The sequence below is a fragment of the Cavia porcellus genome, unplaced genomic scaffold (assembly GCF_034190915.1).
Source record: "Cavia porcellus strain 051 isolate PalLab524CR breed Dunkin Hartley unplaced genomic scaffold, mCavPor4.1 scaffold_17, whole genome shotgun sequence".
NCBI lineage: Eukaryota > Metazoa > Chordata > Mammalia > Rodentia > Caviidae > Cavia > Cavia porcellus.
The window spans coordinates 50,715,774-50,741,958 of record NW_026947500.1 but is presented as its reverse complement, the minus strand read 5'-3'; the positions used below and the strand labels follow the sequence as shown (position 1 = coordinate 50,741,958).

Below are 26,185 nucleotides of genomic sequence, written 5' to 3'. Positions count from 1 at the left end.
ATAGGGAATCGATTCCCAGGATTTGTTTCATAGTGCTCAACCAGTTAGGCACTGAGAGGCTACTGGAGCTGTGATCTAAGGGGACCCAATGACCTCTTGAGCTGGCTGCAGACCTTGGCATTATCCATGTAGTGCTGGCTTTACATCTATGCAGAATGAAAAAATTATAGGGTCCTGGAGGCTTTCCCCAGATTTCAGAAGAAGGCCTTGGAATCCAGACAGTGTGCCCAGAGAAGGAAGTGCCTGAAGGTGTGAAAATGAAGATAGAGTGCAGTACAGGCCCCAGAAAGTTGGAGAAATCAGGAACCTGGGGTGTCTGCTGATAAAAGCCACAGAGAGTAAGCAGAGCCACTCTTAGAGAGAGGCTGCACAGGCTGGAACCAGTGAGGCCTCTGGGGTAGACTGCCCGAGTCCTTCGGAGTTCCCATCTCAGCACAACTTGCCCCTGGGTGCTGGACATGGAGTTATGGTATTTCATGTTTTCCTTGATGGGATTTGGTCTTGCTTTAGTCCCATTCCTTCCTATCTTTCTGTTCTTCCTTTTTTGGAATGGGAATGTTTGCCCTTTCCATTGTATCTTGCAGGTATTTAACTTTATTTTAGATTTTTGCGGGGACTCATGAGTTTGGCTTGAGTCTCAGAGGAGACTTAGGACCTCTCAGCAATGCTGGAATTGTGAAGACTTTGGCAACTCTTGGGATCTATATGCATTTTGTATAATGAGATGGATGTAAGCCTTTCGGAGGCTGGGGTGGGGCATCCTGGGTTAATTTGAGGTGTCCCTCCAAGTTCTCATGTGTTCAGATGTGGGGTTTTCTGAAGGTGGTGGGGCAGTGGTCACCCATTGGAAAGCTGAGTGTGCCTGATTGTAAGAGGCGGGTCACTGTAGGTGACCCAGAAGGGTGCTGCACCGTGCCCTCTCATTCTGCTGCCTTGACGAGTTGAAGAGCTTTCCTCCCCCATGCCCTTCACCAAGCCATGCCAGGACTGCACCTGGGAAACTGTCAGCCAAAAATAAACCTCTTCTTTAAGTTGTACGTATTAAATATTTTATCCAGAGCTGGGGAAGAGGCTAATACATCAAGAGTTCAGTGGTAGGGTAGAATTAGTCCTGTTTAATGGTTGTCTTAGAAATAATGGATGAAATTTAAAGGCAACATGATAACATTAAATAATTTCTTGTAAATATTTTAAATGGACATACAGTACTTATTTATGGGGTACAATGTGCACTTTTGATACACATGGACATTGTATAATGATCACATCACAGCTATCAACATAACCATTGCCTCAAACCATTGTAGAGGAAAACATTTAAAATTCTCTCTGAGGTATCTTGAAGTGTGTACTCCATTATTGGTAACTATAGACACTTTAATGCGCACTGGAACACCAGGACTTACTCCTCCTACCTGTGACAGTATATCTACCGGCCAACCTCTCCCCATCTCTCCTTCAAGGCTTCGCAACTGGGAATAAACCATCTGTGATTATATAATATGACTGCATCCCAAACAAAGCTCAAGAATACTTAAAGAAAGGCAAAAATATGCATTATCCCAAAAGCTTAAAGTTACAATTCTGGCTTCCAATCAAAATTATTAAACAAGCTCACTACTGTAAGTGAAAAACAACAAACTAGGAAAAATATGCATCAGAATAAGTGGAGAAATCCATTGATAGAAATAAACCCAGAAAAGATGACTGTGTTATTAGAAAAAAATTCTGTAACAATTGCTAGAAATATATATCACATATTTAGGAAAATAGAGGAAGCAATATGTTAAAGGAAGGCATAGTCTTTTTGTATAACCCAAATATTACCTTTAGATGACAATAATCATGTCTGGAATTAAAAATATTTTGGACATGATTAAAGCAAACAGATGAAACATCAAATAAGAAAATCTAAAATTTGAACAGATAACAATAAAAACTAAAGTGAAACATACAGGAAATAATTATTCAAAGCAAAGAGAGCATTAGAGGTAATCCACAGTAGCTCAATAATATCTCAGCAAACTAAGAAGCATATTAAGAAAGTGACATCAAATATGTAGTAATCAAATTGCTCAAAACCATGAAGAGAAATTCTTAAAAGCAATGAGCAATTTTAAAAGAAGAGAGATGCTTTCTACAGAGGAATAGAAATAAGACAGCTCAGTTATCTGGGACTAATGCAGCCATAAGGCATGAAACAACATCTCTAAAATACTAAGCAAAAAGTCTGCCAAACTAAAATTTTATACCCCATGGGGACATTTTTCAAAAATTAAGACAAAATAAAAATATGAAAAGACAAAAAAAAAAAAAAAAAAAAAAACCCGAAAGAATTCACCAGCTGTAGATCTATCCTATAAGACAGGCTAAAAGAATTCCTTTAAGGTTTCCTTATAGTTAAGGAAATGTAGAATTCTTTTAACAAGGAGAACAAATATGATGCAGGTTGGGAGTAGAGGTCTCCACACAGCGCTGAGAGCACTAGAAATGGCAAATATGTGCATAAATGTAGACTGAAGTGCCAGTTATTCCCCAGCACTGCCTGTTCTCATTCTCTCCCTCTGATTGTTATGCTGAAACCTTGAGTCACCCTTGACTTCTCTCTGTCTCTCACTCCAGATCTGTCTGTGAGGAAACGTCCGTGGATCTACCCTTGACCTAGCCAGAGTCCCACTGCTCCTGACCTGAGCTCCTCCACCTCCCTGACGCAGATCCCTGAGATGGCAAATCACTCCAGCCTTAACAGAGCAGCCAGGGTCACCTGCTGAAGACAGAGTTCCTTCATATTCCCTTACATTTGAATCTTGCAGTCAATATTGCCTTTAGGGTAAGAAGTAGGCATGAAGCAGTCTGCAAGCCCTGCGGGAGCCACATGCTGCCCCATAGTCCTGAAGCTGTTTCCTGCTACTTTACTCCCTGTCCACTCTGTCCCAACACTACCAGCAGTTCTCTAAGTGCACCAGAAAGCATTCTGTGATGTCCTTGTGATTACTGCATGTCTCTGTCATAATCTCTTTGGCTGATAGAGCAATTCACTGTGGCCTGGGTAATTCACAGGTCACAGAGCTTTATATCTCACCATTCCAGAGCTTGGGAATTTCTAGATGAAGGGACTAGAAGATTTGATGTCTGGTCAGGGCCAGTTCTGGCTCCTACTTGGTGTCCTCTTGCTGATTTGTCATGGGCAGAAGAGGCTATGCAGTGCTCTGGCATCTCTGTTATAAGAGCTCAGATCCCACATCTGAAGACATAGCCCTAAGCCTCAATGACCTTTCAAGGACCTCAAGAGCAACTTTCAGGAAGACACCCAGCGTGCATCCCATGTCGGGTCTCTCACTACAAGGTTGGCACCTTGCTCACTTCTGTTCACTGGTGTATTCCAGGCACTGAGACCTATGCTGGTCGCACCCTGGGTGCTCAGCAAGTTTCTGACGACTTAACTGAATGGCCTATTCTGGGTCTTACAGGTTATCAGTACTGGACCTGGATTCTGAGCCCTTGTCTGAGATTACTAAAGCCTACAAAGTCTGTCTTATACCAGTGCTGTAACACAAACGGCGTAATACATCCTCAACCTGGATTCCCTGATCGAGAAGTAGCATTGCCTGTCCCGAAGGGACATTAAATTCACATTAAAATAATATATAGCTATTCAACTGCAAGTTCATGGGACACCTGAGACACCTCGTCTACCACGCTCGGGTTCCTTGCTGCACTGCTGGGAGCAGGAGCTGCTGGAACACTCTAAACTGAGCCAAGACACGTAAAAATGATAATGATTTATAGGACTATTACTACTGTACTATTTGTGACTAACGAAAGAGCCAAGCATTCTGTCCTTGTTCCATCCGGCTGATATAAGTGATTGTTTCGAAAAGGCAGATTGCATTTTATCTTCAGGAAGCATGCATCCACAGAGATAGAGAAAAATATTCAGAAAAGGAAGGTTAAGTGTGCCCTTTCAGCCTGATGAGAGTCCTGAGAACCCGGGTTTCTCATATGCCGTGATTATGGGAGATGATACCAATCACAATCAAGCCTATCTCACCAGGAGTGGAGGTGGGAGATGACTGAGCTGTGTGCTCTTGGGGGAGGAGAGGCCAGGGTCACACTGCCCTTCACGAAGGGATCCTGAGATGCGATGGGTTTCTCTGTTCAGGACCAGGAGGTGGCTCCTCCCCAGGAAGTCTTCTGAGATGCCTAGAGACCGCTACCCTCCTGTGCATCCATGCACCCTGTGTGACTGTTGTACTCAGTGGCTAGGGAGGAGAACAGAAAAGCTCATCTCCTGCCTCCAGGCCTCCAGCACGGAGCACAGCACTTCCACTCATGTAAGGGTTGGTAGAAACCTGGTCACCCGAGTGCCAGCAGCCTTGTGCTCAGGTAGCGTGCTCTCCATTCGAGCGAGAGCATATTCTGGCAGACGTCAGCAATCCAGATGCCTCCTGTGAATGAGGAGGAAACAAAAGCCAAGAGGAAAACAATCATTCCCACCAGCAAGACAGCTGGGAAACGTCAGAGTCATCAGTTCTTCATCAGCCAGCCCAACATGTAACCTACTTATTCACTGCCAGACTTTGTGGGAGACCTGGAGACAGCACGGTGGACACCTTCCTTAACTTCAGGGAGTTTAGGTGCTCATTGCAGGAGGCAGAGGGTGAACAATAAGGAGAGGAGTGGTAGCTGGCTTGGTCACTGGGAGAGGGAGGAGAGAGGTCCTCACCACGGTTGGGCTTACATCACATAGTGACATCTAGGCTCTTATAGCCCAGTTGCCAATCTGGGTCTTCTCTGTCCCTGGGCTAATCCACAGTGGTCCATGGGACTCTGAAGGGATATAGTGTATCCTTTTCCAATCCTGTTAACCCTCCGTGCTTTTAGCCATCTATGTTTAGCTCCCTGTCAAGGGTTTTGAGTTGATTATGACTGTTAATGGCAACTGACAGCTTTCTTTCCGTATCAGAATTTCAAATTCATCCCAAATGAACAGTGCTAGCAAACAACTAGTCATTATTAGGTGCCTGATGTGACAAGATCTTGATGTCTTAATTTAGTTCCCAGTGGGAGGATACATGTCTCACAAACTGCCTGGCATCACAGAGAGAAACGTGAGCTGCCTACAGAAACTGTAGGTGACAGCCTGCGGCAGGAGTGAGGCCACTCTATGTCGGGCAGAGGGCGCCCTGCACGGCACGCTGGGCATGAAAGGGCAGAGGCAGGACACGCGCCAGTGGTAGGAAAGTAGGTGCCCCTCACAGAGCATGGCTCAGTCTCCAACAAGCAAAGGGAAACATTATTCCTAGAGGATTCTCTGGAACCCAGGATGTCCGCTTAGTGTAAAAAGTACAGTTTAGACGTTCGTTTTTAGGTAAACGGAAACAATCCAACAATGCACTATCCATTTCCTCCATGTGGGGAGAGACGTGGCTACTGCGTCTTGTCCTGCAGTCCATCTCTCCCAGGGACACTGTCAAGAACCAGCTTGCAGTTCTATCCACTGTGTTTGCTTCACGGGTTTCATGTAAGACCCTGTGTGTGGTATTCATCAGGAGCAATTACTTTTGGGGCTAAGCACAGGGAAAAGGCCTGTTTGCCTTGCAATCTGATTTGTTTTCTTCTCTGGGATACTATCGAGTAGCTGACCACAGTTTCTTATCGCTTTGCTGATATAGGACTTTCCAGCCTCGTGACTTAGTAATTTCTCAGAACCTCCAATGACCTGCATTTGAATGTCGTTTTTTACTCTTGGGTCTCAGAAATGAGATTGAATTTATGTTTCCTTTCTTCTAGGTTATCATTTACACACCTATGCACACACATGTACTGTCTTATGTGGTGTCAGGGAGTGTGAATATGTAAAGAAGGCAAATGGACACCAGTGTCTGTTCTCCAGCACTCCCCATCTGTGCTTCCGGGTTCAGCCTTGCACAGAATACTTATTTTCACATATTTGCATTCAAGACAGCACACATACAAGCTTAGAATAGGGACAGGCATTAGAAAGGATATTAAGGGCACCCTGTGTTCTCATTACCACATGGTGAATTTTCTATTATTCTCCACCAAGTGATTTTTCTACTTTATGCTCAAACACTTTCACAGAAGGTGAATTTTCTCCCGGGAGGTCACCATATTGATGCTAAACTTAGTGCGGACACCTGATCAGCATAGTGCACTGTAGCCCAGAACTCCTGGACTCAAGCGACCCTCCCAACTCAGCCTCCCAAGTAGCTGGGACTACAGACATGTGACCCCACGCCCAGCAGAAGGTGAATTTTCTATCAGTGTGATTCATCTCTGAAGAGTTCAGTGATTACACAGTGAGCCATCTCGCCTTACCTTCTACGTTCTGCTCTTCCTTAACGGCTCACAGTAGAAGTGTTAACTCTTCTATCTATAGTTCAGAGGAACTCAAAGTAGAAGATTGTAGCTCCAAGAAACATCTTTTCAATTAGCTCCTTCAAAAATCCTACCAGCTGAGAGTCTTCTCATTGGTTGGTTATCCTTGTCAATCTTTTCCAAACACATACCCTATTCTGCTTAGATATTTCTTAAGGTAACCTGAGCAGAACTAACTCCCAAACTCCAAATGAGTCCTTGTCCTGAATTCCAAACCCCACAATTCTATAAAGACTTCCCCATATCATTAGCTTTGCGTGGAGCAAGTTTACAATATTGGCTGGCCATGCAAATTTTCTACTTCTCTTCCAGTCATGCTAGAGCAAGTTTTTATCTTCTTTAACCCATCTTTGGGTAATTAGCCTTTTGGGATTAAGTGGAAAGTCTTGTGTCTTCCATCACTAACTTTCACTGTGATGTTTAAAGCCTAAGTTTGAATTTGACAAAATGGTTTTGAGTTTTTGCTTCATGCTCCAAGATATTTGGTCTCCTCTTTGATTTTTTTGCTAGTTATAGATCTGACAGTCTGAGCCTTTGATATCACTGCTGGAGTCAGGGATAAAAAATCTCAGGGCCTATATAAAACCAACAGTCCTGTTAATTGATGGTAGAGGGCTCCTTATGGGTAAGCATTGCTTTCCAAGTAATTTTTATATATATGTAAAATATTCTTGGTGTAACATTATTCATTGTTGTTTCTGGATTCTAGAAAACAATATAAAATTCAGAAAACACTTGTTGCAAACAAAATATGTATTAGGCATTGTGTTAAGAAACTTTACATATACTTGAGGTTTTTTTCTTCACTGAATGTTTGAAATAGAAATTTTATAGAGAACAAAGACAAGGCTGCTGGTGGTAATACTCCTCACACAGTGCCTGCCTCATGACTTACTAGATTTTTAAGGGAGGGTGGGAAAAAAACCTGAGTTCCAATATTAGTGATAATGAACTCAATGTTTAATTTTCAATGCAAGTTACGATTAAATGAAACTTACTGGGAATGCCAAAAGCTGTGATTAAAGCCTTAGCACTTCAGATTTAATTGGAAAGAAAAGAATAACATGAAATCTTAAGTGATTCACCACAAGTAATCCAGAAAGATCACCTCGAGAAAGCAAGATACTTTAGGGCTTTTCCACATTTTAAATCCCCTCTGGTAAAAGAATCCTTCTTATGAAATGTAAGTAATTTTCCAACCAAGACTTCAAAAGTTTTCTGAGGATAAAAATGCATTATAGACATAAATAGAGGATTTCCTTTAACTTCATTAATTCCCTTCAGCTAGTTTCTGGAGAAGCCAGAATTTGACATCAGCTCTTTTCTCTGACAAACAATGAAGTCCTCATTTTTCCATTTGCCCGAGAAGCTAATGTGATAAGCTTTCAAAGACGCCTTGTGGAGGTCCCCAGGCACTAATTTGTGTTTCACTTTTTCTTAGTTAAGATGAGGTCATATAAACATTTGCAGAATCAACCCGGCCTGGAGTTCGCCATTGTCTCCCTTTATGAAGTGTCCCATCTGAGTTAATCGACCACTGTTTGTTTAGCCGTCCTGGTATTGTTGCCCATTTGGGCTTTTTCCAATTGCTAATTATTATAAATGGGTTTGAAAACTGGGTTAGAGCAAGCCAGCTGCGAGCCTGATCATTGTTCTTTGGTATCAGCTCTCCCAAGAAGCAGGCATTTTCTGTCTTTGACCTTCTACTTCCTAGTGGCCTCTGATAGAGCCACCAGAGACCCAAGCACAGGCACCTTATCACGTCATCTGGGGTGGGGTTGTCCCCCCTGCTCAACTAGGGCGACAGAATAGTCCAGAAATTCTAGGTCTGCACTTACAATTCTTCACCAATTTGCTCATCCAAATATCACATTTGTAGTTTGACTGATTCACTTTCAAATACATTTACTTTGGTTTACTTTTGGGGCTGGAGATTTAGCTCAGTGGCATAAGTGCCTGACTTGCAAGCAGGCAGTCGTGAGTTCGATCCCTAGTACCGATAAAAATGAAAAAGACAAAAAAAAAAAAAAAAAAAATACAAATGTTCTAAATTCGGTACTGAAATGTGATGACAACTACCCTTAAATATAAGGCTTACTTCTAAAGATGTGCCATTAGATAGAACACGTGTGTATTTTAAGAAAGTTGGAAAATATAACAAAATAGATTCATGGGGAGGAAAGTGGATGATAGCTGCATTTTTCCAGCATGCCCACACCTGAGTGTGTTCACTACATGGAATCGCTTTCATTCCATAGCTACTTTGAAGTCTTAAGCTTTTAATCATGTGGAAGTATTTTTGGGAAGTGTGAAAGGTGGAAAGAGAATTGACTGGGGTTTGGACTGCTCAGGAAGGATGATATTTTAGGGCCAACCTGTGTTCAGGGATGATTTTGAAGTTCCAGAAACCTGTGATTTCTGCGGGGCTCCTTGTACGAGAATCTTGGGGGAAGCTTGATAAACACTTGTACGTCCATGCCCCTCACTAGACTAACAGACGTGAGAGCTGCTGCCTAACCTCTTTGGGGATTTTCTTTCTAAATCAGCAAACTGGGAGTGAGTTTGTCCAACACACTAGTTCTTCCTGGGAGACTCTAGATGGAGAGAGGAAAAGCTCAGGGACTTAACATTTGAGGAAACTTCTGGGGTAAACTGTTGTCATTTCACCTGTGTACGTGTTTACTGTGAGGATGTGGATAGCTTTAACAGTCCACAGCTTTATTGGAAAGGTCCTCACCTAGCGAGATGGCAGAACCTTCACTGGTCTAAGATCTGGCCAAACATCTCTGCCATGGCAGTTTGAAGTTTGTGGTGTTTTTTCCTCTGCTGTCTCCTACGAATGTTCTTCCACCTTGGCAATACAATTGCGGGGCTTTCCACTTGGTCCTTTATTTCTGTGGCCATGGCTAAATCACATAACCCCCTTAGCTTAGCTCTTGGAAAAGCTTCACAGTAGCCCTAGTATTTTATTTACAGCTACTCTTTACCAGGTATTGCACCCATAATTGATGGTCTCATTTTAATCCCCTTGAGAACCTTGTGGAGGAAACACTATTATTATCTCACTTTCACAAATGAGCAAAGACACGCAGAGTCAGCCCATAATAACACAGCTCAGTGCTGTCACTGAAATTTGAACCCCATGGGCTGCTTTGAAAGCCTGAACTCATAATAATAACAATATTGCTAGCTATAATGTTATTTCTATCATCAATTACTAAGAATACTAGTTAACGTTAATAGTACCGTTATTGAATAGAGAGTCTCACAGAGTTGTTTCTGGGTTCTAAGGGTCTCGGACAAAGAATGGAGCAGGATGCTCAGGAAGCAGGAGGAGTTCCAGTGATTACAAATGAAAGAAGCAGAAGTCACTACAAGGGTGACAGTGGGCTGGCAGAAGTGCTCACAATCTGGGGAGGGCAGGTGTTGGGTCTCTCACTGTCTTAGGGTCATGGGAAGATCCACAGATGGGGGTGGATGGCAGTCATGGCCCGGTGGCTACCGACCCAGCCCATCTATCAGGAAGGGGAACTTCCAACCTCTGAAAGGTTTTGGAGGAAGTGTCGTGGCATCTGAAGTTTATGGGGAGGGGGAAGCAAAACTGAAACACAAATACTGCTGGACAGAGGCCAGGGTCATGTACTTCTGGCTTTGCTCACATTGGGGGGGGGTTTTGGGGGAGGTATGACCTTTTCCTGTGGGTTTCCCGGTGTGCGGCATGGTCACTCTTGCTCCGTCTGGCTTTCTCACTCTGGCCCCATGGCTTCCCCGTTCTATCTCCTACCTCAGGGTTAGCCAAGGGAGAGTAATCCTAACCAACCAACCCATGGGGCCCTGCTTCTGTTTCTTCACTTGCTGTACAAAGCTGCCAAGAGGATTTGAGTAAATGGATGGCTGTGGAGCTAATGCCACAGAGCGCTGATAGATTTTTAAAATTATATTAAAATATGTCTATTATAATACAGTTCACTAGCATTAAGTGCATTTGTACTGCGCATTCACCTGCTGGGTTTTGTTTGTTTGTATTTTCTAGGATCTGTAGAATGTTTAGCAAGAAACTTGGCCCCTACCAAGCTTTAGTAGCAGTCAATTCCTTCTATCATCACCCCCTTCCTGACCTCCATCCCACCAGTCCTAAAGTGCTGCAGAAATTTCCATGACGGTTCTCTTGTACATGTGGGAATGAGAGGTTGAGATCCTCTAAGTGACTCAGGATGTATCAGTGAATGGCTCTCTGCCTTAGTTTCTCCAGGTGTAAACTGGAGAACACAACAGCACCTACCTAAGCGTTGTTGTAAAGGAGTTAACCTGTGTGAAGCCCTTAGAACACCTCTAGCTATTTCCAATGCCAGATCAATGCTAGTGGTAGCTTTTATTTTCTTCCTGTCCCTGACCCTGTCCTTGTCCCTGGAAGAGCTTGCTGGCCTGGGCACGGTGGAGCTGGAGGCCAGCTCTGGATCGGCTGGCTGCCCACCTGGGCTCCTTCCCGCCTCAGCAGTGTGTTCGGGAATGGCAGAACAATAGCGAGCAGGAGGAGGCGGGGAGCCTTTGGGAGCCCACAGGGTTTTTGTTCCATAAAAAGCCTCAAATCAGGCTGCCATCGTGGCCTCAGTATTTTGGTGCCTTTTCAGCTTCTATTTAGAGTGCAGAGTTGGCGTGGGAATGTTTTCCTTTATTTCAAGCCTTAAGTAGTTGTTTGGTAACAGCTGTTTTTATAGATACTCTTTGAGGCACTGAGATATTGCTGGAAAAACAAATTCCTTGAGTTTAAAGCAGTCTTACTGTTTTCTTTGCCTGGTTTTATTTTTCTGTGTGCCTTTGTTCATGCTGTCACTGGCTGCCTGGATTCTTTCTCTCCCCACTCTTGCTCTTTTGCTCCTGGGGAGATCATCCCACCCCCGCTGCACCTCAGACAGGCACCTTTCCCCGATTTCCTCAGTTACAGTGAATCCAGCAGGGTTTCACAGCTGTCTCTGCCAGGAGGGCTGGGTCCTTCTGAGGAAGTCACTCTTAGCTTTTGTGTGGGTTGGGAGAGACTGTTCTGCTCATGATTGCCTTCTCATTGTCAGCAGGGGGAGACCAGAGAACCCTTCCTTGCCAAATCAGCATGCACACATCCTACCCGTGGAGCAACCCTAACGGGGGTCCCATTACCAGAATGATCAGATGGGGCATGAAGACCCACATCTCGGTCTCCTGCCCAGTAAAACCCAGGCAGCAACTTGGTTAAGGCTCTCCTGGCTCATTCCTGCTCAGGTTTGATTTCTGGACTTCCCTTTACCTTTGTAACCCGACACTCTTCATAACATTTATTTTGTTTTGATGTGAATCAGCCCTGGTTTACCTGGACCAACCAATAATTCTTACTAGTACAATGCCATGAATGTAGTGGGAATTCCAGAGGTGTCTGTATACTTCAGAGGCTCAAGTCTCATGTTTATTCATGCCTGTTCAGTACTCTGGTGTCCTTTCTGGTGTGAGCAGTCAGATTTTTGCATCTTGTGAACCACCTGTCAGCATTCCCAGGCCATGGGCCTCCTTCAGAATTGACTCCAATCAGGCTGCAGGGTGGGTATGTTTGGTAAAAGCCTGGCATCTCTCCACCCACTGTGATTGGTTTAAGGACAGGCATGTGACCACAGGTGGGCCAATGGGATTCAGCCTAAGAATTTTGCTGGGCCTGCTGCGATAGAGGTGCGTTGCTCTGGCTAGGGTTGCTAAGCTTTTGGTAGCATGACAGTGGGGCTCCGGAGGTCCTCAGGAGGACCACTGAGCTGAGGCAAAGCTGAGAGAGGAGGAGAAGGGCTCGATGACATTGCCTGAGGACCTGGACTGCAGCAGGCCTAGTTACCTAATGTGTGGGATGTGGTTACTGTGTACTGAGAGCTGCACTCAGCATTTTTCGTGTTGTTTTAGTTTCCCAGGACTTCCATAGCAAACGCTTCACTGATTGGATGACTTAAAAACACAGAAACTTAGAGTTTTGTAAGTCTGATGGCCTGGGAGTCCATAGTCCGGCTGTGGGCGGGGCTATGCTCCCCAGTATGGTGGAGCTGTGTCCTCCCTTCTCTCAGTTTATATGTTGGGGTCCTAACACTTGATGTGACATCTGGGAACACAATCTATGTGGGAACCATGGAGGTTAAATGAGGCTGAAGAGGTAGGTGCTTATCTGATAGGATCAGTGTCCTGATGGGGAGATATCCAAGGGTCTCCTCTCCCCACTTACAAAAACACAGCTATCACTAAACCAGGAAGACAGCTGTGGCCAGAAATCGAACTTTAATCTCTAGAGTGGTGAGAAAACATGTTTCTGTGGTTCTAGGTGCACAGTATTTTGTTTCTGCTGGCTGAACAGACAGACAGATTCCCTCTAACACCTGTGGGCTGGAGTCCTTCCTTATCTCTTCTGGGTTCTGGGAGCCCCAAGTGCTCCTCGTATTCTCAAAGAACTATAATGAGAAATTCCATTGACCGGGCTTGTCCCCTGCTAGATACCTTCCCCAGAGAACTAAAGACACCCTGCCACAGTGGTCCATGCTCACCAGTGTTCTGTTCATAGCAGGACAATTCATAAGAACTAAATCCTGGAAGCAGCCTGTATGCCCATCAGGAGACAAATGGATGCAGGAAATGCAGTATCTATGTACCACAGACTGCTACTCAGCTGTAAATATTTGTAGGAAAATGAACAAACCTGGAAAATACAATAGTAAGTGAAATAAAGCAGAAAAACAAACTTAAACACTGTATAATGTCTCTCACTCGAGTAAGGCAAAGTACAAAGAGACAAATGAAGAGGTAGAAGAAAATGGGGACACATTTTTTGCAAATGAGGAGGGGTCCAGGAGACCAAAGGTGTGAGTAAGGGAGGGGAGGAGGGGATGTGAAAAGGTCTAGGATGTGTTGGGTACCTGTACTAAAAACCCACATTACATATCCTAAACCTGAAGTAAAAATGATGCCAATGACAATAAGAATGAGAATGTGGAAGAGGAATGAAAGAGAATCAGGCTGTGTTGTGTTTCTGCACTGACTCCCTAAGATGGGTGTAAACTTTATGTACTGCAAACGGTACTAACCAAGTCAAACCATAAGAGCAAAAAGCCGCTATGGCGGTTGGCACACGACTCTGCCTCTATCTCACTTGCTGTTCTCTCCTCCCTCAAATGTCTCTCTGTCTCTTTTTGTGGAGAACTTAGTCATAAGGGATTAAAGACGCCACTCTTCTCTACTCTGACCGGTTTTAACTAACTGCATTCATAAACATCCTACTTTGAAGCAAGGTGTGGTGGCCACACCTGTAATCCCAGCATCTGGGAGGCTGAGGCAGGAGGATCCTTGTGAATTTGAGATCAGTCTCAGTGATAAAAGTGAGCTCAAGGTCAGCCTGAACTCGAGAGCTGCACAGTGAGACCTTGTCTCAAAAAGATGAAAAAAAAAATCCTACTTCCAAATAAGACTGCATCTCTAGGCACTGGGGGTAAGGGCATTGATGTAATCTTTGGAGGGAAGTAGAGAATTCAACTCATGTGTTAAGTCAATTCTCTCAAGGAAACCAGAAAGTAGGTGTGATTATCTCGCACCTTTACCCAGCTGGCAAAGAGATTAAGCCCCATTGAAGTTAATTCTTTCAAGGCCTGACCGTGGAGTGGAAGTCAGGAAATTTGACTGTGAAGCCAGGATCCCACCTGTTCCCTAATTTGCCTGTGTCTGCCTGCAGTGGAGCCACTCTGGAGACTGCACTCAGGCCCGTCCCCCTCTTCCCTCTGCCTGTCCTCTCCACATCAATACTCTACTTTCCCCTGGGGCAGGAAGCAGCCAAACAGCAGATCAATACAGGATGAATCGTGGTTTATAGATCGCCATTTTCTTAGGGGCTTTTAGCTTTGGAATGGGTCGTTAGCTCCAATGACTGTGGAGGCGCCTGGCAGGAGTTCAGGTTTGCACTAAGAGAAGGCCAGGGAGGATGGCAGACCTCATGGGGTGGAGGGCCGCCGTGGGCAGGGGCATCTTTCTGCATTCCTTTAACAACTCCAGATAGGCAAGTTGGGCACCAGCTGTGTTCTGAGCTCCTGTTGGAGTAGACCTAATATTCTTCCTTGCTGCAGGACCGAGTGTCGGGAGAGCTTTAGTCTTGTGCCTATACTTCCATTCCTGCAAAGTTTTGTCTTTTCCAAGTAAAATCTCTTCCCCATGGAGTTCCCTCTGCCCTGTACCAACTTCTTGCACCTCCCATGAACTCAGACATGATTCAGATGCCCATGCAGAGGGCCTTCTTAGCGGACTCTTCTCAGAATGGTTTATCCCCAGCCAACATCCACTGAGACAGTGAGGAGCATTTATATACGAATAGATGGAGTTAGGTCCGAATTTTCTGGCAAGTTCTGGATTCACAGAGGCAAGAAGTCAGACTGAGTCCTCCTGTTGACTGAAGGTGGTTTGGTGAACTGGTAAACTTTGGAGTCAGGGGGTTTGGGATGAAACTCCCACTGTGATGGGCCTCCGGAGGATGATCCAGCCCTGAGTGCGCAGCCATAATGGATCACACCATGCTGCAGGGTCACCGTGAGGGTAACGATGGACTGATTGGAAGGACCTTAATTCAAGTCCAACAATTTTATGTGCTCAAAAAATGGTGTTGTTTTCCCCTTCATACTTATGTCTCCATGGAAGCGAGACACCTTGGACACCGCAGTGCTCCACTGGGGTGTACGTTCCATTTATCCTGACACAAAGTGTCGGGGTGAGGGTGCCCCAGGAGCCGGGCTCTATCGCACAGGAGTCCCAGGACTGGGCCTGTATTTCCCCGGGGCTGAGTGAGCCTGTGGTTTCTTGGAGACCTGCTAGTGCTATTTTGATCGCTATAAGTTCCTCCTGTTTTGCGGAACGTGGATTGCGACTGGAATTCAGGGAGCAGCGCTTGCTTCTCTGTCTGGAGCTTTTCTGCCCCATTTGTTTGTCTACATGACAGGTAAATGGTACTGGGAAACCTGGCTGTATGTAGGATTATAGATATTTTGTGAGAAAAGGCAGGAAGAATGGGGAAGCTTCCTCCAAGCTCAGAGTGGGGCCTTGTGGTTTGAGAGCTTGGGGTGTCATCAAAGGGGGTTGCTTCTGGGTGTGACATTTGCTAGCTGGCTAACGATACTTGGGGGGAAATGACTAAATCTCCTGTCGACTCACTTCCCCCCTCATCTACTCACTTACACGTTCATGAAGCCTCACTGAGTCCCAGGTGCCGTCCTGGGCTCCACAGAGACAAGGATAGAGGAAGACACAGAAATCCCTGTCTCCGTCGAGCTCCAGGTCTCATGCTGCTAAAATAACCACAGGAAGTGTTTGTGTAGGAGGTGACTCTGAGGCAGGGTGTCCAGGGCCTGAGTCAGTAAGAAGCCAGCATTTGAGTAGAATCCAGAGAAAAGAGGGAGCACCAGATGTCTGTTATCAGGGAGACAAGAGTTCCAGGCAGAGGGGGCACCGCCAGCACGAGGGATTCTTAGCGGAATGGCAGGCATCCAGGCCAGCCAAGCAGTCAGAGGGGAAAGTGTGGGTGCTGGGTCAGCGGTGCCCTGGTGCGCGTGATGGGGACCTTGGCTCAGTGCCCGCTGCAGATTGTGCAGCAGAGAGAGACAAGACTGGGCTTTGTTTAACATGATCCTTTGGCTTTGGCTGGAACCCAGGCCTTTGTCGAACATGATCCTATTCCTGTGAGGAATCGGCGGCAGGAGGTCAGGGCAGAAGCAGGAAGACAGGCGAGGAAGCTATTGTCCTGGGGAGGGTGGTGGTGGTGACGGCTTGGCTTGCAGAAGGGACCTGGGAATGGGACAGTGAGCAGACACCAAAGGAACGCTGGGTGCGTCCCAAGGTCTGGGGGGGAGGGGGGTGGGAGGAGACGCCCCTGAGAGAGTTTTCAGGTGGAGCAGACGGGAGCCAATGATGACTCTGGTCTGGTGTGTTTGACCTGAGCCCCTGGAAGGCTGATTCATGAGCATCTTTTAGGGGGAACCTCAGGGAACCGGTAATGCGTGTGTGAAGTCAGACATCTGTCAGACTCGCCTGTGGAGATATGGAGTAGGTGACGAGTGTAAGAATCTGGGCTGCAGGGAACACGGCTGAGCTCAATCCACGCATCTGGGAGTTACAGGTAGCTGAGAGCATGGAAGCCAGGAAAGCAGAGGGACTGAATCCCAGGACCCAACTCCGATTAGAGGTTCTGAACCTCTGGAGGGGCCGGAAAAGCAGATTGAGAAAGAAGGGCTGGGAAAAGAGGAGGAAAAGAGGAGAGCGTGACACCTCAGAGACCAAACAAAGAAACTGAGCGCAGAAGGCCTTGCCTATGTTAGATGTCAGTGAGATGTGGAGGAGACCAGGGCTGAGGACCGATCATGGGTGTTAGCCATGGAGAGGCCATGTGTGACCTCGATGAAGCCTTTGATAGAAATCTACTTGGAATGGATTCAAGAGAGAAGACTGTCCCTGGAGGGGGCAGTGGGAAGAGAGACTTTGGACATAATGTGCTTAGATGACTCTTCCAATGAATTATTCTGTAAAGAGAAGAAAATGAATGAACACGAGAGGACTCTCAAGGGAGAGAGAACATATTTGTATTCTGATGTGGGTCATCTAGTAGAGAGGAGGATGTGGAAGAGGTGAGAAGAGGGGACATTGGAAGAGGAGGACCTTGCATAGGAAATGGGGCAGCACCCAGTGCACAGGAGGGGAGCTGATCTTGTACAGGGATGGTAGAAAGCGGGGCTGGACCCGGCAGGTGTGGAGATGTGGTGCAGGAAAGCAATAGATGTTCTTTTGAACTTTGCTGATGAAGTTAAAAAAAAATCAAATTTATTAACTGTGGGTGAAGCTGGAGCAACTGTTGGAGGTTTACAGAGCAAAGAGCCAGGGTGACCTTGGTGTCTGGGGAGTGGACAGCCTGGAAAGGAACAGTTTCTGAACAGCACCTGGGCCTGGGGGAGTGAGAGGAGGAAGTGAGACCACCTGGGCGTGGTTTTCTTATTGGCTGAACGGGTGCCTTTGCACAGGGGCTGGCTAGATGGATCAGCTTAGAACAATGATTTAGCCTGGTGAAAGTAACACGGGGAGAGAGGGCCAGGGAGCCAGGGGGTGTGTGGGGACTGCAGCCATTGTTGTCCATGGAGTTTGACCTGAGGAGGAGGAGACCTGGATATGAGGGGTGGAGGGAAGCTGGGCAAATGACCAGACTGAGGGCCCGGTGCAGCCGGGGAGGGTGAGACTTGGATGTAGTCAAAGGGTAACATTTGAATTTGCCGTCATGCAGGGGTGGCGATTATTATGGATGCTTAAGGCCTAACAGGTAGACAAGAGTAGAACAGAACTGGACAAGAATCATGGGCAGAGGATGTTAAACTATGGGGGCCCAGAACACGAGCAGGAATTCCTGTGGGAAAGTCAGCCTCTAAGACTGTGCTAAGAGTGGTGTCAGCTCCAAGGATGAGGACGGCAGTCCTGGGGCCAATGGCTTTAAGAACTCAGTGGGCAGTGCCTTAGCTTTGGAGGGGGTGGAATAAGCCAGGGTAGTGAGCAAGGTGAGTGGGGGATGCAGTTTGATGAGGTGAGATTTAAGCCTCTATGTTTTTGGTGAGGAAGGAGAAAATATGGTCTTAAATCACCATGGTAGCAGTTCCAGTGTGGTGGGAAGGGGGAGCAGAGAAGATAGGGTTCCAGCTGACAGTGTCCACTAGGAAGAGGCTGGACTCAGAGCAGGCGCAAAGGGAATGTTTTTGGAAGAGCTGGGGGACCCAGGGAAGTGTACCCATCTGGGACCCTGAGTTCCAGAGCTGCAAACTGGCTTGAGGAGGGGAGAAGGATGGAGAATGAATTCATGAGATAGGACGGAGCGGTCCAGGCACTGGAATCAGAGATCAGCCAGGTGTGGTGGGCGTCAGGAGGTGACAGATGCTGACAGAGATAAAGGCCACTGTAAGATGCTTTGAGTGGTCCCAAGGCAAGACTGGGAGGGAAATTGAATGCTGGAGAAAGGAAGTGATAAAATGGTTCTTTCAGACCTGATGGTTCAAACTTCTCCCTTCTCAGAGCCTAGCAAGTTGGATTGGGTGGCCACCAGTGACCCCTGTGCTGACCCAGCATGTGACTTCAGTGAGCTGATGCAGCGGTGGACTATCTCTGAGCTGGATTTTCCGAGATGGACTCCTTCCTTTTCACCGATTTCCCCGTGGCATTGTGCTCTGCAGCACAGTGGGTGACAGCAGCCAGGAGAGCCTGGGTCCAGACAGCTTTGCAGCCCTCCCCATTTCCCTCCTGCTGAGCAAGTCCATGCAAACAATTTCACGTTTAAGCCTTTAAAGTTGCTTTAAAAAAATCATTTTGATGAAAAGTGTGCAATTTTAAGCTGTTGAATAACAAATAATCCTGTGATTTATGACACTCAATTTACATAAATTTCAGCAGCTTTTAATACATGACGATTCCTTCAAACTCTCTGTTTCCTTGGATTCTGTTAAATCTATACTTCTTGGGTTTTATTAGATTCCAAAACACTCCTTGCCTGCCTTGCTTTTCTGGCTTACCCTGAGCTACTCAATCATAGTGTTGGAATTCCTTAAGGTTTGCTCTTAACCCCTTAAACCTTCTCATTTAAAAAACAAAACATATTCTATATTCCCACACATCAAGACCTCATTGATGACACTGATAAATCAGTGACTATGAAACACTCACCTGCAGCTAGACCTCTCTGAGCTCCAGAGGCGAGTGTCTGCGGCCACCTCCTCCTGGGAATGCTGAAGATACTTTAGTTTCAATCCAGCTAGAGACTCTCCTGTCGTCTTTCCCTCGCACCAGGACATCGTCAGGTGGCTGGGACTTCAGAAACCCGTGAAGCTCCTTGCCTCTCTCCTGCTCCTTATTCTCCATGCCCGGTCTGTCCTCATGATGTGTCACTTCTGTTTGCTAAGTGGACCTTACCTTCCTTCATGCCGTGCCACTTCCTCACTTGCCACCCCAAGTCCTTTGTCCAATGGCAATCTGCAAACCAAGTTTCCTGGGATCTGTTCTGATTCTCCTCCACATTCCTTCCCAACACCAATGGCAAGAGTCTCACTTAGAGCCTTTGTGGACGTTATCCCACGGGTCCTTGTGTTGCCGATGCATCAAACCCAGCCGGAAAATCCTTTCCCTTGGTGCCTGCTCAGGGTCTCCCTGAGGCCCAGAGGGCACCACCTGGCTCCTCAGCCCCCTTCAGCCTCTTCCTCTCCCCTTCAGCTGCACTCCTCATTGCGCCCTGGATCGTACCGCACCTTCTCCTACCACTGGGCATCTACACACACCCGGCCCCCTCCGTAGGTTCCTCTCCGATCCTTTTCTTTCACTTTCTGGATCTTAGCTCAAACTTCTCTGATAATTATTTCCTGAATACCTAGCCTACATTTTCCCAGACTAAATCAGTTTTACAATCCTTGGCACTGTGTAAGTTTATTGCATATAGAATAATTCACAATTATATTTATTTTGGTAAAGATTTCATCATTTTCTGTGTTTGCCACTAGGTCAAGTGCTTCACAGAGACAAACACAACGTCCGTGTTTAGCTGAACACTGTGCCTGGATTTGAACCAGTGACTGACTCAAACTAACCACCCAGTAATATTTACTGAGCATAGAAGTGGAAGAGTGGCTTCTGCTGACTGAGCACTCACTATGTGCTAAGCACTTTGTAAATATCTACCCCTCATAGAAACCTTCTAAAATGGCCATTACATTTTTCTTTGTAAGTGAGGAAACAAGCTTACAATGGCACCTGTCTGAGCTCCCCCGGTTGGTTGGCTAGAATCCAGTTCCATTTGGGCACAAAACCTGTATTGCCAGACCCCTGTGTCCTCTTGCTGGTCAAGGTCCATGTTCCCTGAGGAGGAGATGTCCCCTTGTCCCTGTGAGCCGTAAGCCCTTCCACTCTGCTGTTTGCCTCTTCCTTTCTTTCTTCTCCGCTAGCTAGCAGAAGTTACCATGTCAGCACCAACTCCGCAGGATGGTTGTGAAAACCTCATGAACCCTGGGTTTTGGAGGCCCTCGCCCCTATGCATTGTGGCGTGGCCATCCCACATGACGCTTGCAGGGAATTCCTTCCATTTTACCCTCCACCTCCCTGGCTACCTTTTCAGCATGTTCATGTCTTCCGCGCATCTGCACTGTTGAGAACACCCAATGCAACTTCTGCACGAAGATTCTGGGGTGAAGAAGAAGGGTAGGCAAAATTTGCGTCATGTTATCTTAGCGAGAGGGAGGAGACTTTGAGGTTAGAGTCCAGTGCTGATCTGGCTTTTCCGACAGCAGCCACACAGAGCTTCCTTTTGGAGAGGGGCTGCTGCCTTGCTTTGCAAGCTGATGGCTTGGGATGAGATTGGCCACTTCCCCGCTCTGAGGCGCTCACCATCCGCACCCTGTGCCTTGCATCCTCTTCTTGTCTGTGGGTTAGGGATGCTCAGCTTGGTGCAGCAGGAGGACCACTGCTGGGCTGTGTCTAGGGATTACCCTGTATCCTGACAGGGGCTCTGCGTGAGGTGCTAGGGTCTTGCGTGTGCTCAGCGTGCCGGGCTGTGTACCTGCTGCAGGTGAGAGTGTGCAGGTGAGGAGATTCCTGCTTCTAATCGCACAGGGGCCCAGGGAGGCGAGTACAGGCCTCGATCACCGCCTTTCCTGACAGCCTCACACATTCAGTGTGTGCATGTGTGTGAGCATTTGTAGAATGGCTTTATCATTAGTTTTGAAAATCCTGATCTATTGCTTTGATGCCTCCTTCTTCCAAGAGTGATCTGGCCCTTTCAGCCTGTCAGATGTAGCTCACCAGGATGACTCCTCATGGGGTCTGCGTTTGCCTTCTTTGCCCCTACCTTCTCCCCTCCATGCTTCTCTTTCTCCTTCTGTGGCTTTCAGGTCATGCTATATTACCATCATGGGAGGTGCAGTCTCTCTCTCTCTCTCTCTGTCTTTCTCTGTTTTTCTGTCTCTGCCTCCCACTTATGGTTTTCTATCCTGATTCTCCACTCTCATTCAGAGTATTTCATAAGCATTTTGTGGTAGATATTGTTGCTCACTGTAAGCTGCTCTTTGTGCAAGCCTTAGATTGTAGAAATTGTATAGTGCTATAAATATCATTTTGATTTTTTTCACTTGGTGCAATGTTTCCAAGATACAGCTATTTAAAATTTTATGTTGCTTTATTCCCTTGCCCATTCTCTTTGGCTTTCCTGTTTTCTAGCTTATCAACACGAGGCACAACTGAAGCGTCCCTTCACGCTGAAGTTTCTCCTCCTTCCGGTGTAAGGCTCCCCCTTCTGGGCGTCCAACGCGTTTGTTCATTATTCTATTGCGGTGTTATTTTGCAATGAATAAAATCCATTTATCTGTTTGTGTTGAGCTCTATGAAGGAAACACACATATGTATGCCCATCTCATGTGCATATACACATCTGCCTGTATGCATACATGTATGTAATTCTAGCACTTGGCCTGTCTTAGAAATCTCACAAGTGAGCATTGAATGAATGAATAATAATTATAATAGCAAAAATTTACTGAGTTCAAACTTCGTGAAACTCTCTCGCCCTCATTTGGGTCTCACAATAACCCTGTGACTCAGGCATCATCATTGCTGTTTTGCAGAGAGGGAAACTGAGACGCAGTGTATCCAAGCAACTTCAAAGGTCATGAAACTCTTGCACAAGCTATTTATGCAGCAAGTGCCAAAGCTGGAACTCACTGGGAGGCGGCTGGCACCCATGCCTGGCACCAGTGCCCAGCATGCTAAGGCTTCCTGCGTGGCAAGTGGATGGTGTCCAGGACTCCCAGTGCCCAGCCTATTCTGCTTTCTGTGCACGGTGTGCACTCGGCTTGTTCTTCTTCTTATCAGGGACCTGCTAGGTTCTTCCATGGTTACTTGTCTCATCTTGTCATCCAAAGTCTTGTAGACAGGCATCATTACTGCAGAGAAGGTCCATGGGGAATATGGTAAATTTCTTGGCAGTGAGCTCACACAGCCCAGTGCAGAGTGGAGCTCTGTAAGAATGTCTGGCTGAGCCTGCTTCTCTGTGCTTCACTTCGTTCCCTGGGTCTCTGCTCCTGGTACCTGGATTCTGCAGATTCTGGGGGAACCTAGGGGCATCTGGTAGAAAGGAAGGGGTCCCTTATGCAGGGTCCCAGGAGTGTTCTAGCATGCTCTACAACACTCACCATGATCTCTTGCCTTGCTGGAGTCCCTCTCCAAAGGCCTGTTTCTCCGCCATCCTTTCCTCACCCAGGAGTCTGGGTGTACCCCAACTCAGATCAGCACTGGGAGAGATAGAAGGCTTATTGACTACCTGAGAAATCAGGTGGCAGAGAATCTTTTCCACAAGATGTGACCTGCAGAGGATGTGAATTGGGGTGTAACAGGTTTATAACATGGAAATAGCACAGTTAGCTCCCGGACCAACCTATTCCCCACTCTCCCTCTGAACTCATTTCCACCAGACTCTAAGCGCAAGCTATGCGAGGGCAGGGACCTTGCTCAGGCTTCTGTCAATTTGCTGAATGAGCTCCAGCTCTAGCAATTCTTTCTGTTCCCTGCAGCCAGTTTATGTAACATTGTCTGCTGATTGCAACCAGAGAGGCATCCTAATTGATAAACTCCCTTGGAAGATACTATTAATCATTTATGACACTCTTTCCAAGTGAACCTTGGTGCAGATTTAGAATCCTTTTTAACTCCATGTGCCAGGCAGACATTAGCAGCCATTAGGATGAGAAGGCTAGTGGGCACGGAGGCCTGTTTCTCACCCAGCACTCAGGGAGGCCGAGCCAGGAGGATCAAAAGTTTGAGTTAGACTATGCAATTTATTAACTTAGGGAAACCCTGTCTTGGAAAGAGAGAGAAGAGAGAGAGAAGCAGGTAAGATGGAACTATATATCTAGACTCTATATTAGTCTTAAATTATCAAGTCTGTAACAAATTAGCACAAATACAGTCACTCTGAACAATATTGATGCATCTCACAGCTCCTCTGGGCCGGGTGTGGATTAAGTGTTTTGCTCAGAGACCCACAAGACTACAGTGAAGATACTCATTTCAGACCTCTGGTTCTTACTGGAGCTCCCGTAGCTTCTGGGAGAATTCCTCCCTTTGCAGCTGTGGGACCAGGTCTTGGGTTTGTTCCACAGCACAGTTGGCTAGTCTTCCTTACCCCACGGCTGTTCCTTTTGGAATGACTCAGGTGTCTGTCATTTTAAGAAGTAGTCAGTCCCTCTTTGAAGGCTTTCATCTGATGAAGTTGGAAAATCTTGCTTTTAGCTCAGAGTCCACTAATCTGAAACTGCAATTACCTCTGCGAAAATAACTTTGCTTTTGCAACCTGGGAATATCCCCTCATGGGTTGCAGAGTTTGTGAACCCTGAAGGTTAGGGTCTTGGAGATACCAGTGCAAACTTCTGTCTACCACAGCATGACTGGCCCCAGAATCTCCCGGAACTTCCCGCTGCTTGGATAGGAAAGGAACACACCTTGCTCAAGCAAGTGGGGTCAGCTGCCTGGGCTTTCAGTGTTCCACTCCAGTGCTCTCTGGGATTTTGGAACTGTGCCTTAGTCTGTTTCGGGCTGTGATATCAGAATAACCAAGGCTGGACAATGCATAACAGAAATTTGTTTCTTCTCGCTCAGACAGCTGGGAAGGCCAAGGCTGAGGAACCTGATTCTACCAAGGTCTCTCTTGGTGTGTCTTTCCACGGCGGCAGGTAGAGGGCAAAAAAAGCTGAGTGCATGGAGGCCCAAGACTGAACTCGCAGCTTCAAGCTCTCTTATCTTCACTGTTGATTCACTGAGCCGCCCTGGTGACCCCGCCACCGTTCACTAGGATTCACCTCTCAACACTCGTGCAGCTGGAGTTCAGTTGCTAACACGTGCCTTTTTGGGGGGGCACATTCAGACCAAGGCAAATTATTTCTGAAACATTTTTCAGGGCTGTAGAGATTGTGAGTTTGTGGGAACCATTCCCTGTTTTAGTCACCTTGGTATCTCCCCCTGTCTCCCAACTCCCACAGAACCTTTAAGAGAGAGATTATTGGTGTTGATTTGACTAAGATGATCCCTTGGTTAAATTCTAAGAATTTGAGGGCTGGGGTGAATTGACCAAATGTCAAACCAAACCAATAAAGAATTCAGACACAGAAGGAAGCCTTGCAGGACTTTGATGAAATATTCATAATGTCACTGTCAGGGACAATAATGGTCCTCCTCCAGCAGTGGCTGTGACCTTTGAGATTTAAGTCACCATAAGGGCAGTTCCTGCAGGGCAGGACCCCCCTGGAGCTGCTCACTGGTGGGGTGGTGGCCACGCTGGGACTTGTGGAAGAGCCTGATGAATAGGTGGGGAGAATGCAAAAAATGTCAGCCGATGTCCTCAAATGACTTTCCTGGCTTCACAACAAGCTTAAATGCTGGCTGTTTTCGGACATTTTAGCAGATTTGGATAGACTTTCTGGTCAAATCTTATGAGTATAAAACATGTATTTATCTGCAGTTGGGGTCAGCATGTAGAATCGTGTGGGTATGAAATAAATTCGTCACAGTTCCTGAAGGATTATATTTTAATGGTAAAAACTTACCTGACATACGGATATTGGCACAATTTGCTTGAAAAGAAACCCATGATTTCATGCAATTGTCAAAGTTTGAGCTTACATACATCAGCACATTGTCTAAAAAAGTAGAGCGTTGAGGAAGAATGCATGCCAAAAAGTGTTTATATCACACGAAGCACACAGTGGGAAGAGAAACAAGATCCTTCTAAGAAATACTAGCAATCTAAACAGCATCTTTATTGGTTACTCTCTTAGTTATCTATTTCTGCATAAAAATTATACAAGAGTGCAGAGGCTGTGAGTGAGGAATATTTATTGTGTTCTGAGGGTCAGTGCTTCTGGGGTGGCTTTGCAGAGTGCTTCTGCCCTGGGTCTCTCATGGGCTGCTATCCAGGCATCTCCGGGCCATCATTTCACCTGAAGATGCTCCTGGGGGAAGGAGCTCACCCTTTCCAGCAAGATTCCTGGAGGACTGCTGGTGGTGACACCACGTTTGGCTTCTTGTCATAAGGGCATTAGACCACACAGTAGCTGGCATCACTCAGTAGGATGGGGAGGGAAGAGGGAGAGGATGGCATCAGAGTTCGCTTATCTGTTAGCCTTAATGTTGTTAGGTTGGATTGCAAGTGGCATCTTAGTCACTTTTCTTGTTGCTGAGATGCAATACCTGACACCTGTGCCTGAAAAGGTTTATCTTGGCTCACATTTTCAGTCTGTAGCGGGCTGGTTGCAGCACAGATGGCATGGCGGAGGGGCACAGTGGAGGAAAAGCTGCTTAAGTCATGGTGGGCAGGAGCAGGGGGGAAGGAGATGTGCCCTTCAAGGCCATGTCCCCAGCCACCTGCTTCTGCTAGGCCCCACCTCCCAATAGCAAGGCTGATAAGCACCTGCATGGTCCAATCCCCTCCCAAAAGCCCTGTCTAGCAGTGCATGAAGCTGTTGAGAGACATTTAGGTGTACATCATAATGCATCTGATAACTCTTTCAGTATTCTGGTCATTATAAAAGGGAGCCACTCACTAAGTTCTTTCACACTCATGGAGTCACGGGCAGGCATGACACAGGCACAGCCCCTGGAGGCTGGCCTCGCCAGAATCATCCCGGAAGGTGCCTCCCTCAGGCGCAGTATGGGGCAGAGCTCTTCCTGCCGAGGGTGGGCATGATCATGGCATTGT

The 26,185-nt window shown here is 46.5% G+C and overlaps 1 long non-coding RNA gene across 1 annotated transcript; it reads left to right on the top strand.

Moving 5' to 3' along the window:
- The first annotated feature begins 15,290 nt into the window (after positions 1-15,290).
- LOC134471210 (uncharacterized) lies at positions 15,291-18,879 on the top strand. Its single transcript, XR_010040520.1, has 2 exons — positions 15,291-15,376; positions 18,478-18,879. It is a non-coding gene; the product is annotated as an uncharacterized LOC134471210 (long non-coding RNA).
- Positions 18,880-26,185: the final 7,306 nt, after the last annotated feature.